This window comes from Octopus bimaculoides, chromosome 16 (assembly GCF_046866305.1).
Source record: "Octopus bimaculoides isolate indiv1 chromosome 16, ASM4686630v1, whole genome shotgun sequence".
Lineage (NCBI taxonomy): Eukaryota > Metazoa > Mollusca > Cephalopoda > Octopoda > Octopodidae > Octopus > Octopus bimaculoides.
The window spans coordinates 29,021,581-29,034,781 of record NC_142943.1 but is presented as its reverse complement, the minus strand read 5'-3'; the positions used below and the strand labels follow the sequence as shown (position 1 = coordinate 29,034,781).

General features: G+C 40.3%; 1 protein-coding gene across 2 annotated transcripts in view; it reads left to right on the top strand.

Moving 5' to 3' along the window:
• The window catches only part of LOC106878390 (renal glandular kallikrein), a 44,028-nt gene that overhangs the window by 18,572 nt on the left and 12,255 nt on the right, over positions 1-13,201 (top strand). The window lies entirely within an intron of this gene.

Sequence of the window (13,201 nt, the reverse complement as noted above, 5' to 3'; positions counted from 1 at the left end):
ATGGCAAATCTGATTTTCATTAATCATCGTGTACCTTACTCGAAAAATTTAAGTACATATACTTGTGAAAATTCGTTTATGCCTAAATCTTAATATCAAGAGCTAATCATTTTCTCCAGATCTTCATTTTAAAATATCTAGATCCCATAGGGTGAAAACAGGTTCTTATTTGCATATATATACTCATCTATATGTGTGTGTATACATACACATTTATATATATATAGATGTATGTATATGCATGTATATATATATATATATATATATATATATATATATATATATATATATATATATAGGTGAGAAAGTTGGTATGTGAAAGCACGTGGTTGGATGTATAAAAGATAATAAGAGTGAAAAAACTACAGAAGGCTTGTGTTACATGGTTAAAGTATATATTTAAATTATGTCAGAAAAATGTTAGAAAAATGTTAGAAAAATGTTAGAAAATCTTTTTGGTATATAAACATTGTATTTTGAGAAATAACCGGTTTCGTGTTGTCTTTTCAAATTTCTCTACTTCATTGTGTCCTGTTCGTTCCAGTCTGAGAAAGAAGAGTTCTAGATAGGGGGAGGTAATTAGGGATTTCTTCCGGTATAGGGGAGATAATCGAAATCTAGGAGGTGGTAGAATTTGATTAATTTACCATGGTTTTGTTCTATATTTTTTTCCCCTTTTAGTGATCATATTGAGAAATGCGCAAAACAAATGCTACCACAATTTATAATCTTTCCTTTTTATCAATGTGCCATTAAAACACCAACACAGATTAGATTAAATAAGGAAACCTTTTTCATTCAAAAATACAAACCCAAACTTAACCATTGCTAACACATTTAAATAAGGAAATTCATCACCCCACTGAGAAAAAAAAGGGGAAAAAAATATAGAACAAAACCATTGTAAATTAATCAAATTCTACCACCTCCTAGATTTCGATTATCTCCCCTATACCGGAAGAAATCCCTAATTACCTCCCCCTATCTAGAACTCTTCTTTCTCAAACTGGAACGAACAGTACACAATGAAGTAGAGAAAGTTGAAAAGACAACACGAAACCGGTTATTTCTCAAAATACAATGTTTATATACCAAAAAGATTTTCTAACATTTTTCTAACATTTTTCTAACATTTTTCTGACATAATTTAAATATATACTTTAACCATGTAACACAAGCCTTCTGTAGTTTTTTCACTCTTATTATCTTTTATATATATATATATATATATATATATATATATATATATATATATATATATATATATATATATATATATACAATTAAACCTTGGGAGAGGCATTATGCCGGTAATAAACACACGCACTGGTTCAGTCCTTTATTAATTTATATAGTTTTTTTGTTAAATTATTTCATTGCACTCTTGCAATCTCTTCAGTAACTTGTCTCTCCACTTCCATTTATTTTGAATGTATGATCTGGCGTTGTTTTGGCGTTGTTTTTGGCGTTGTTTCGAAACTGTTTGGTATGAGCATGTGAGTGTGTGCAAGCTCGTATGTGTGCACGCTCATATGTGTGCACGCACTTATGTGTTAGTGCTTATATGTAAGTATGTACGTCCATATGTGTGTTTGTAACAATTTCGTTTATATCAGATCAGATAGAGACTTTTTAATTAATTTATTTACGTTCATATTCCGCATCATATGTGTGAACAACACATGCAACCATGGGCAATTGTAAGGCCCTCATCTACGTGTATTTGGTGTTTAAAATTGGTTGCGTTTCAGTTATGAGGACCGACTCCTGTATTTGTCGCAACGATGCGTCACCGGGGTGTCTAGACAGGATTTCTATGCTAATTCTGTCCAGTACACCACCATGTTGTTCTTTGGCATGCTGGTAGAGCACCGTGGTTTGTTTTTTATTATTATAGTCCCTCCAATGTTCGTTTACACGCTCAGCCAAACTTCTTGCCGTTTCACCTAGTCAATGAATGTAACTGCTCCCATGACCTGACAGATTGTATTATAGGCAGTATGGATGTAGTATCTCTCTATCCATCCATTGACATTGACTTTGCCGTAGAGAGATGTGTTGAAATTATTTCGGAAAGTGAAGTAACCTTCCGTGAAGTGAACACGAGGGAACTAGGCCTCCTCCTAAAGCTCGTTTATAATAATGAATACTTAGATCACCACGACCTAACTAGATTCTGCCCCACCAGGTCAGGACGAGGTAGACCACCTACGATCACATCAGCTGCTAGAAAAACCACCGCAGAGCGTTGGAAGGGATGGAATACACCCACCCACGACCCAGAGGATAATATCCAAACAAGAAAAATGGTTGCACATGCTGTAGGTGCAAGTCTGAAGACAACCCTGCAGAACCATATAGTTAAATTCAATGAAAAACTATACATGCAGGTCCAGGGAGCGGCTATTGGTGTCAGTGTGGCCGGAGACGTGGCAAGCCTATTCATGACCTGGTGGGACAAAAAGCTGAAAACAACTCTCGAAGAACACTCAATAACACTCAAACTATACGGGAGATATGTGGATGACATTAACATCGTAGTCAAAACACCATCAAACATTCAGACTGAAGAGAACGAGAAGATCGTGATGGAAAACATCCAGAATATAGCTAATACAATACACCAGAGCATCAAGGTAACAATAGATTACCCAACAAGACACCTAAACATGAGACTCCCAGTACTTGGCACAGAACTTTGGCTAGAAACAATTAATGACAAAGTTCAAATCCTCCACTCACATTATATGAAACTTACATCTTCAAAGTATGTTATCCATAAGAATTCGGCTCTATCACACAGTGTGAAAATCAATATATTAATAGCCGATTTAGTTAGAATAATGAAAAACATATCCCCCCCCCCCTGTGCAGTCCATGGGAGGGGCAAAAACATATTCAAGACTTCATGCATCGCATGCAATTTTCGGGATACAGCCAGAAAGATAGAATCCGGGTATACAGAGGAGCTAACAAGAAATTTGAGGAGATTGTTGTCAAAGACACAAATGGAACACAACCTAGATACTGTAACAAACAGTGGAATAGACTACAAAGGATTAGTGACAAAACAAACAAAAAGACCACGTGGTACAATACCGACAAGTTCCAGGGAGTAATGTTTGTGGACGCCACGCCACACGGAGAACTGGCCCGCAGATTTCGAAAAATCCTCAAAAGTACCAAGTTGAGGATAAATGTTATAGAAAAAGCAGGGAGATCAATTAGATCAATAATATGTAAAACATATCCCTTCAGAAGAACAAGGTGTGTTGAGGAGAGTTGCATTGTGTGCAAAAATAATCCTGGTGCCAACTGCAAAGCCAGAAATGTAGTCTACAAAATAAGCTGTATGGATGGTGAGTGTAAAAACAGAAACACGACATACATAGGTGAAACGGCAAGAAGTTTGGCTGAGCGTGTAAACGAACATTGGAGGGACTATAATAATAAAAAACAAACCACGGTGCTCTACCAGCATGCCAAAGAACAACATGGTGGTGTACTGGACAGAATTAGCATAGAAATCCTGTCTAGACACCCCGGTGACGCATCGTTGCGACAAATACAGGAGTCGGTCCTCATAACTGAAACACAACCAATTTTAAACACCAAATACACGTAGATGAGGGCCTTACAATTGCCCATGGTTGCATGTGTTGTTCACACATATGATGCGGAATATGAACGTAAATAAATTAATTAAAAAGTCTCTATCTGATCTGATATAAACGAAATTGTTACAAACACACATATGGACGCACATACTTACATATAAGCACGAACACATAAGTGCGTGCACACATATGAGCGTGCACACATACGAGCTTGCACACACTCACATGCTCATACCAAACAGTTTCGAAACAACGCCAAAACAACGCCAGATCATACATTCAAAATAAATGGAAGTGGAGAGACAAGTTACTGAAGAGATTGCAAGAGTGCAATGAAATAATTTAACAAAAAACTATATAAATTAATAAAGGACTGAACCAGTGCGTGTGTTTATTACCGGCATAATGCCTCTCCCAAGGTTTAATTGTATTTCTTTCAACACACGTATCCACATCAAGAATCTTGCACACGAAATACACATACGAAATATATATATATATATATATATATATATATATATATATATGGGAGAATATACAAAAAATAACAACAGACGAGGACAGGTGGTGTAAATAACAAAAGTATATATTAGTATGACGCTCGGGAATACGGAAAGTCTTTGACGTTTCGAGCTACGCTCTTCAACAGAAAGAATACGGAGACAAGGAGAAAAACACGGAGAAAAAAAATTGAATAGTGTTCAGTCAACGGTCAATCATAATAATGGCCGATCATAACAATGACTGACCGGAAGTTAGAAATTCTTATTTCAGGAGAGCTAAGAAAGGGGGAGATAACAAACGGTGATCGGGAACGAGGGGCTGTGTGTGGGAGGTAGACTGCTGGTGATCTTGACGTATGTAGTGTGAAAATGGGGGAAGGGAGAAAGGAAGAAAGTAGTTGGTCAGTTGTAGTGTGTGCGTGGTGTGATGCGAGGGTATTGGTGTGGTGTGCGTGGTGTGATGCAAGGGTATTGGTGTGGTGTGATGTGAGGGTGTTGGGAGGTGGGGAAGGCATGGGTGGAGTGTGGGGTAGAGGTAGGGGTATGTGGGTAGGGTGGGGTATGTGGGTAGGGGTGGGTGGTGGGTGTAAGGAATTGGATGGGGTGGAGTGGGAAGGTAGAATAGGAGTGTTGGGGTGTGGTGGGATGAGCTTATGAGGGGGTGTTGACGAGGAGGGAGAAGGGGAAGGTGGATGTAAGAGAGGGGGAAGATGGGTATGGGAGGGGAGAGGAAGAGAGGAGAGAGGGTGGGTATAAGAGAGGGAAGGGGGATTGAGAGAGGGGGAAGGTGGGTATGGGGGGAGAAAGAGAGGAAGAGAAAGAGAGGAAGAGAAAGAGAGTGAGAGAGAGGGAAGAGGGGTATGGGGGGGGAAGAAGAAAGGAAGAGAAAGTGAGTGAGAGAGAGGGGAAGAGAGTGAGAGAGTAAGGGTGAGAGAGTAAGAGTGTAGAGAGTAGGAGAGTAAGAGTGTAGAGAGTAAGAGTGAGAGAGGGGGGAGTACGGGAGAGGGGGGAGGGGGGAGTACGAGAGAAGAGAGTGAGAGAGAGTAAGAGAGAGGAGAGAAAGAGTAGGGGTGAAGAGAAGTGGGAGTGGAGAGAAGTATGAAGAGAGGTACAAAGAAGTAGGAGTCGGAGCAGGAGGTGGGGGAGGGGAGAGATGGGTGGTAGGAGGGAGGGTGGGGGAGAGAGACAGGAGGAGGGGGTTAGATGAAGAGTGGAGGGGAGTTGAGCCCATGTGGCGCAAAGGAGCGAAGATAGAAGATTAATCCCTGTTCACGGCGCAAACGGGAGTCCGGATGGCCCCTGTGCATGGACAATCCAAACACAGACAGGTGTTGCCGCAAGGAGTGGCCGGCAGAACGGAAGTGGCGTGACACCGGGGTGTCATTGCCGACGTTGATATCTCGGAGGTGTTCCGCGAATCGGTCGGCCAGGCGCCGCCCCGTTTGTCCGATGTACAGGGATTGGCAGAGAGAGCAGGAGAGGCAATATATGATGTTGGTAGACGTGCAGGTGAAGGAGTCGGTGATGCGATAGGGTCGGTGATGGGTGCTGGTGAGGAGGGTGGTGTTGGAGAGGTAAGGGCAAGTGCGGCAGCGTGGACGGGAGCAGGGGAAAGAGCCAGGTTGGGAGGTTGGGTTGGGGAAGAAGCTGTGGACCAAGAGGTCCCGTAGGTTGTGGGCTCGTTTGAAGGAGGGGAGGGGTCGATTAGGGAAGATGTGGGAGGTGGAGGGGTCGGACTGGAGGCGCCGAAAAGCTCGGAGAATGGAGCGTTGGAGGGGTAGGGTGGTGGGATGGTAGGTGAGGGGAAAAGGGAGGCGGGAAACGGCAGGGCGGGTTCGGGGGGAGAGAGCAGATGCACGGTCCACAGAACGTGCTCTGGCAAGGGCGGTGTGGATGGTGGTGGGTGGATATCCACGCAGGCTAAAGTGGTGAGCCATGAGTTGAGACTGAGTCTCAAAGTCATGGCTGTCGCTACAAAGTCTGCGTAGACGGAGGAATTGGGAATAGGGGATGGAAAGTTTTGTGTGTCTAGGGTGGGAGGAGGAGAAGTTGAGATAGGAGTGTGAGTCTGTGTGTTTGTAGTGGATGGAGGTGCTAAGGGCGGAGTGGAGGATGCTGACCGAAATGTCGAGAAAGGGGACAGAGGTGTCAGAGACAGTACAGGAGAAGTGGAGGGCAGGATGGAAAGATTGAACGAAAGAGAGGAACGAGTCAAGATGTTCGCGGGAGAGAGAGGTGGCACCGATACAGTCGTCGATATACCGACCGTATAGTTCGGGAGTGGGACCAGTGAAACTGGAGAATATTTGGGCCTCAACATAACCAACGAAGAGGTTCGCGTAGTTGGGGCCCATTCTCGTCCCCATGGCCACTCCCGAGATTTGCTGGTAGATATCTCCCGCGAACGAGAAGCAGTTGAGAGATAGGACAAGTTCGGCCAGACGAATGAGTGTGGAGGTGTCGGGTTGTGGGTTGGGGCGTTGGTCTAGAAAAAACTTCAGGGCACACAGCCCCTCGTCGTGGGGGATCACTGTATAGAGGCTCTGGATGTCTAGAGTGAAGAGAAGCTTAGAAGGGCCGGGAGGGAAAGAGAAAGAGTTGAATAGACGAAGCGCGTGGTTAGTGTCATGAATGTGGGAAGGGAGAGAAGCCACTAGGGGGGCGAGGACCCGGTCTAGGTATTTTGAGATAAGCTCGGTGGGGCAGTTGCAGGCGGAGACGATGGGGCGGCCAGGGTTGTTCGGTTTATGGATCTTGGGGAGGAAGTAAATGGTGGGGGTGCGTGGGGTGCGAACAATAAGGTTGGAGGCGGTGGCGGGGAGATGGGAGGAGAGGATGAGGTCATGGATAGTGGAGGACACAGTCTGTTGGTAGCTGGGCGTGGGGTCGGAGGGCAGAGGGCGGTAGAATGAGGTATCTCGAAGTTGACGGAGAGCTTCGGCCTCGTAGAGGTCCGCGCGCCATACTACCACGGCTCCACCCTTATCAGCCGGTTTTATGATGATGTCCGTGCGGCGTCGGAGGGATCGAAGGGCCGAGAGTTCGGCTGGGGAGATGTTGAGTCGAGATGGACGCCTGGAAAAGTTAAACCGGCCCACAGCGCGTTGGCAGGCGCCCGCGAAAAGATCAACTGCCTGGAACTGGCCAGGAGCAGGCGTCCACTGGGATGGTCGTCGGCCCAGGTCAGTGAAGCAGTCCTCGTTGGGTGCGGGTGGTGTGTTATGGAAAAGCGCACCCAACCTAACGCGGCGCACAAAGCTGTGGACATCAGCACGGGTTTGAAATTCCTTGCAGGATGGAGTGAGTGGGATGAAGCGCAGACCCCTATTGAGGACGGAGCGCTCCGCCTCAGAGAGAGGAAGATCTGGGGGAATGGTAACGACAGGCTGAAGTGGAGAAGGGGTGGGTGGAATAGAAGTAGGAGGGGATGAAGTAGGGTTAGGAGGGGCGGTCGGGATGGTGGAGGGCTGGGAGGGAGGGGGTGGAGTGTGTGTGGGAGAGGCAGGGTGGTTGGGTGTGGGTGGGGAATGCACATCAGGGAGGTAGAAGGGTGGTGGAGGGGTTGGGGTAGTGGCATCGGGTGTAGAGGAATGGAGGAGTGAGTGAAGTTTGCGGAGCTTAGTGTCGGTAAGAAATGCATGAAAGAGATGATTAAGTTGAATGATAAAGCGCAATGTATTGTGAGCATGGGAGGGTGACAGAGAGGAGAAAAATATGGAAAAGGCTGGAGGAAGAAGGCGGTCGATAGTGTGGATTTTAGAGAGATTGGAGCGAATGGTGGCCCGCATAAGGCGGTAGGATGTGGTGCGGAGTATGGGTAGAATGGTGGTAGAGGAGTGGAGAGTGGGGTGGAAATGGAGGCGGAAACCCTTAGGGATGAGGCGGTGATGTAAGCAGCGACTGAGAAACGTAATATGACTAGAGAAACGAGTCTTCTTGAATATGAGTAAGGAGAGTCGTATAGTAGGTTGAAAGTATAGAGAGGGAAGTGTGCGGAGGTATAGTTTTAGGCGGTTGTGGAGAGTGAGTTGGAAAGATTTGTAGTCAGGCATGATGGAACGAGAGAGAAAAGAAAATTAGACGTGGGAAGGAGAATTACAAAAGGTGTGGTGGAAAAAAAACAAGCGTGATGAGAAAATTGGACGTGGAAAAAAGGAAAAAAAGAAAAAAAGGGGGGAAAAAACTGGAAAAAAAACTTTTTTAGCAGGTGTGGGGGAAAAAAAATAAAGGCATGAGGAGAAAAAACGAAAAAGGGGTTGTGAGAAGAAAATATATGCGAGATGGGAGAAAAAAACAAAGCAAAAAGGAAGATGGGACAATAGGGAGAAATGGGGTGACAGGGAGAGGAGAAAAGAAAGGGAGGGAGAAGAATACAAAGTAATAGGTGCAGATTAGAGAAGACAGATTAGGAACATCCAGAGTACGAAGAGACGGTAGGTGAAGGAAAGTAAGGTAAAAAAGGATGATAAAGGAGGTTTACAAAAGTGGAAAAGTTCAAAGAGAGAGAGAGAGAGAGAGAGAGAGATAGAGAGAGAGAGAGAGGGAAGGAGAGAGAGATAGAAAGAAAGAGAGAGAGAAAACAAAGTTATTTTATTCCACACAGGTAGAAACGTAGGAAAAATAGAAGTTGAAAATGCACTGAGAATAGTTAAAATATTTTGTTATTATATTTAAAAACTTAACCGGTTTCACAGTCTACACTGATTTTCCAAAAGTTGAAAGAGAAGGGCATAGCTTATGTCGCAGCAGTTTTGCTTCTGTCTAGTGTCTGAACCTTGCCCTATTTTTATATAGAGTTATTTTTATATACTAATCTGAGTCATGAATTCCTTATAAAAATAGCTTCGAACACTAGTCAGAAGCAAAACAGCTGCGTCATAAACCACGTCTTTCTATTTCAAAAATTTGAAAATCAGTGTAAACTGTGAAACTGGTTAAATCTTTAAGTATAATAATAATAATAATAAATATTTTAACAATTCTCAGTACATTTTCAACTTCTGTTTTTCCTCTCTCTTTCTCTCTCTCTCTCTCTCTCTCTCTCTCTCTCTCTCTCTATATATATATATATATATATATATATATATATATATATATATATATATATATATATATATATATATAAGCAATGTTAATTCTCTAAATGAAGTATTAACAGTAACTGCACGATAAAGTGTAGTATATTGCCACTTAAGTGTGGCTGACCCCTAGGGGTGGATGTTACTGTTGCTTTTAGCCCCAGGAGGACATCTCCTCCAGCTGGCTTATCGAACGCCGACGAAGGGAAATAACCCTGAAATCCGGATACGTTCGTGCTGCTGGTCGAGGTGAGAGGGATAACTCCCTTGGCAAACAGGACACAGTCGTGTGTCGATAAGCCAGCTGGAGGAGATGTCCTCCTGGGGCTAAAAGCAACAGTAACATCCACCCCTAGGGGTCAGCCACACTTAAGTGGCAATATACTACACTTTATCGTGCAGTTACTGTTAATACTTCATTTAGAGAATTAACATTGCTTGTTTTCACCTTTTCAATATCAGTGAAGAATTTCACTGGAAAAGAAGATATAAGGTTTGCCAGGTTTTTGTCTCTCTCACCAAGGTCATCAGCTGTCGAACGCCGACGAAGGGAAATAACCCTGAAATCCGGATACGTTCGTGCTGCTGGTCGAGGTGAGAGGGATAACTCCCTTGGCAAACAGGACACAGTCGTGTGTCGATAAGCCAGCTGGAGGAGATGTCCTCCTGGGGCTAAAAGCAACAGTAACATCCACCCCTAGGGGTCAGCCACACTTAAGTGGCAATATACTACACTTTATATATATATATATATAATTATATGTATTTCTTCTATCTTAATGAATAATAATTCTTCGGATAGAATAAATGGGTTAATAGAAACCAATGTAGCAAAGAACACAAAATAACTTTGATGTTGTTCCTGTTTTTAAGGCAGGAAGTCCTTGAAATTTTGGGTATTTGAGTATATTTAAAAATTTAAGGAATGGAGAAAACGCATGTTATAATTGCATACTTTATTCCTACATATGTTTCAAAGGATTACAACCTATGTGATCCATAGGGATCTGTGATATTAAAATTGTAACTTTCTCATCAGGGAAAGCCTGGGAATCATCTTAAACGTAAGACATTATGACCGAGTATGAAAACAATAATGCATTCCTTAAGCAGCTTATCAGTAAGACAAACTCTTTTATAAACCGAGTGAGATGGATAACATACTTCTTCGATAGCAAGAATGACCTACAAAAAAACAAGGACCCATATTCGGATTTTAAAAAACTATTCAAATCCAAGAACTACCCACCAACTAACCCAAAACTTAAGCAATTCGAAGAAGAACTGTGGTCAATAGTGAAATTTCAGAAATCACCACTAAGAAATAATCACCTCAGATACCTAAACAACTTAACGAAGGAAATAAATAGCATTAACGGATTACTAGTCAAGTCCGACAAAACAGGAAATATGTACAAATTATCTAAGGAACATTACAATGATCTACTAAAAAGAGAAATAGAAAAAAACTACAGAATCACAAGTAAAACAACACTTAGGAATGCTAACCTTGAAGCGAAGGTTAGCATTCCTAAGTGGAGGAATATGATTTACAAAAGAGAACTGAACCTTTAAACCCAAAACAACCCTATTTCGTTTTAAAAGACCATAAGATAAACTTTTGGAATAGCCCTAAATTACGTCTAATTTGTCCATCAAAATCAGATATTGGTATTCTTAGCAAAAATATACTTGATAAATACATTCCTACTTTAGTTAACAAATTAAAACTTAATTTATGGTCTAATTCTTTGCAGGTAGTTGACTGGTTTCGCAATATTAACAACAAAAACAATGACAAATTTATCCAATTTGACATTTCTAATTTTTATCCCTCAATTAACCCCATTATTTTAAACAAAGCACTTTGGTTTGCTCACAAGAAGGCGGGTATGCCTAGAGATGAATTTAAAGTTATTAAAGCAGCTAGAAATTCCATAATTAAGTTCAATAAAAAACTATGGATACGTAAGGACACCCCAGAAGGATTCGACGTTCCTATGGGAAGTTCCGATTCAGCTCAAATAGCAGACTTAGTATGCACATACATTCTATACGAATTAGAAGACCAATTCCCAAATGTTAAGGGTGGTCTATACAGAGACGATTGTCTATTATACTTAGAGAACACCACAAATAAAAAAATACAAAAAATAAAAAATAAATTAGCTAGGTTTTTTAGCAGAATGGTCTTTGGTATAGTATTTGAAGATGAAACATCTATAGCTAACTTCTAGGACGTCACTTTAGATCTACACACTAAAACATTCTTCCCGTATCACAAACCCTCCACTAACCTAAAATATATCAGCAAATCCAGCAATCATCCAAATTCAGTAACGAGAAATTTGGTCAAAAATATTTCACTTAGAATATCCAATCTTTCTACGAATGAATGCATCTTCAATAAGGAGGCTGAATTTTACAATTTAGCTTTATTAAAAGCCGGTTACAGAGAAAAGGTTAATTATATAGATTCTAATTTTGAAACCGATATGAGTAGTAATAATAGTAATATTCTTAATAGCAATAGTAATAATGATACAGTTTTTAATTTAAATAATAACAATAAATATGGAGATATCCTCAATCATAAATTACCTAACGATAGAAACAAGCTTAACATTCTTTCACGAAATAAGGGAAATAACAGTCAAATAAAACCTTGTTTCAACGATAATAATAAACTAAGACTATTTATAAACAATACCGGAAAACATTCTAAACCAGAACCTAATAAATATGTCTGGGTAATTCTTCCTTTTAGTAAAAGCGTAAAATCAAACTTGGTATCCAAGTTCCAAAATGCTATAAATAAGAACTTCCCTAAACATTCTCACTACTCCCAAGTCATAAACACACACAAGATTAGATTCGGTTTCTCTAACATGAAGAACATCTCACAGATAATATCTGCACACAATATGAGGCTTTTGCATCCAATAGAGAGTTCAAACAGTAATATCATTGAACCAAACATTATTAACCCTTACCAAAATAACAATAATAACACTAATAATAATAATATGGGGAACAATAATAATAACACGACACATAATAGTAATAGTCACAACAACAAAATCATTATTTCTGAAGTCAATAGCAAAAGAATTAGTTTTTTAAGTGAAAATGCGAAACTCAGAAACACTATCTACCAATGCCAAGTTAGTACTCCCCAAAATACTCACTTTTATGTAGGTTCTTCCTCTACACCATTATCCACTAGAATTTCTAACCATTTTTCATCCTTTAGAGATAGAAACAAACGTAATTCCACGGGCCTTAGCAAACTAATTTGGGATCTTAAAGATAATAACATTAAATTTAAACTAGACTGGCTTATTCTTTCTATTTCTAAGCCATATGAAAAGGGTGGAAAATTCTGCAATATTTGTGTTACAGAACTCCTCTTCATTTTATTTTCAAAGAATAATTTGGTAAATACTTTCATAGAACATTCTTACAAATGTAAACACTGGCAAAAACATACATTTTCTGCATTCAAATAACAGTAAATTTTTTTAAACGCTATCATATTTACCCGTAATAAGTAAATTCTTCAAATAGTTCTATTAAAACATACTATTATTCCCTCAAACGTTAGAAGATTAAAATTATTTACGATTCAAATTATTTATCTAAACTTTCGTAATTTATTAACCTAAATTAGAGCATATTTTAAATATTGATAAACTCTTGTAACAACCAAAAAATACAAAATTTATGTACGCTTGAATATACCGGTATGGTTTTTTTTTATATATATATATACGCGTGTATCTGTGAGAGAAAATGTGTATATGTGTGTGTCTGTGTATACATATTCAGGATTTTGTATAAACTAGAGGTGTTTCTATAGACTTCTTTGTGTACATATACGCATTATCATTTATATTTTTACTTTTACCCTTATGTTTACTCTTATTAATATTATTTTTTTTAAAATATATCAATATGCATTTACGTATGATTTTTTGGATGTATGTACATTTTCGTGTAAAGA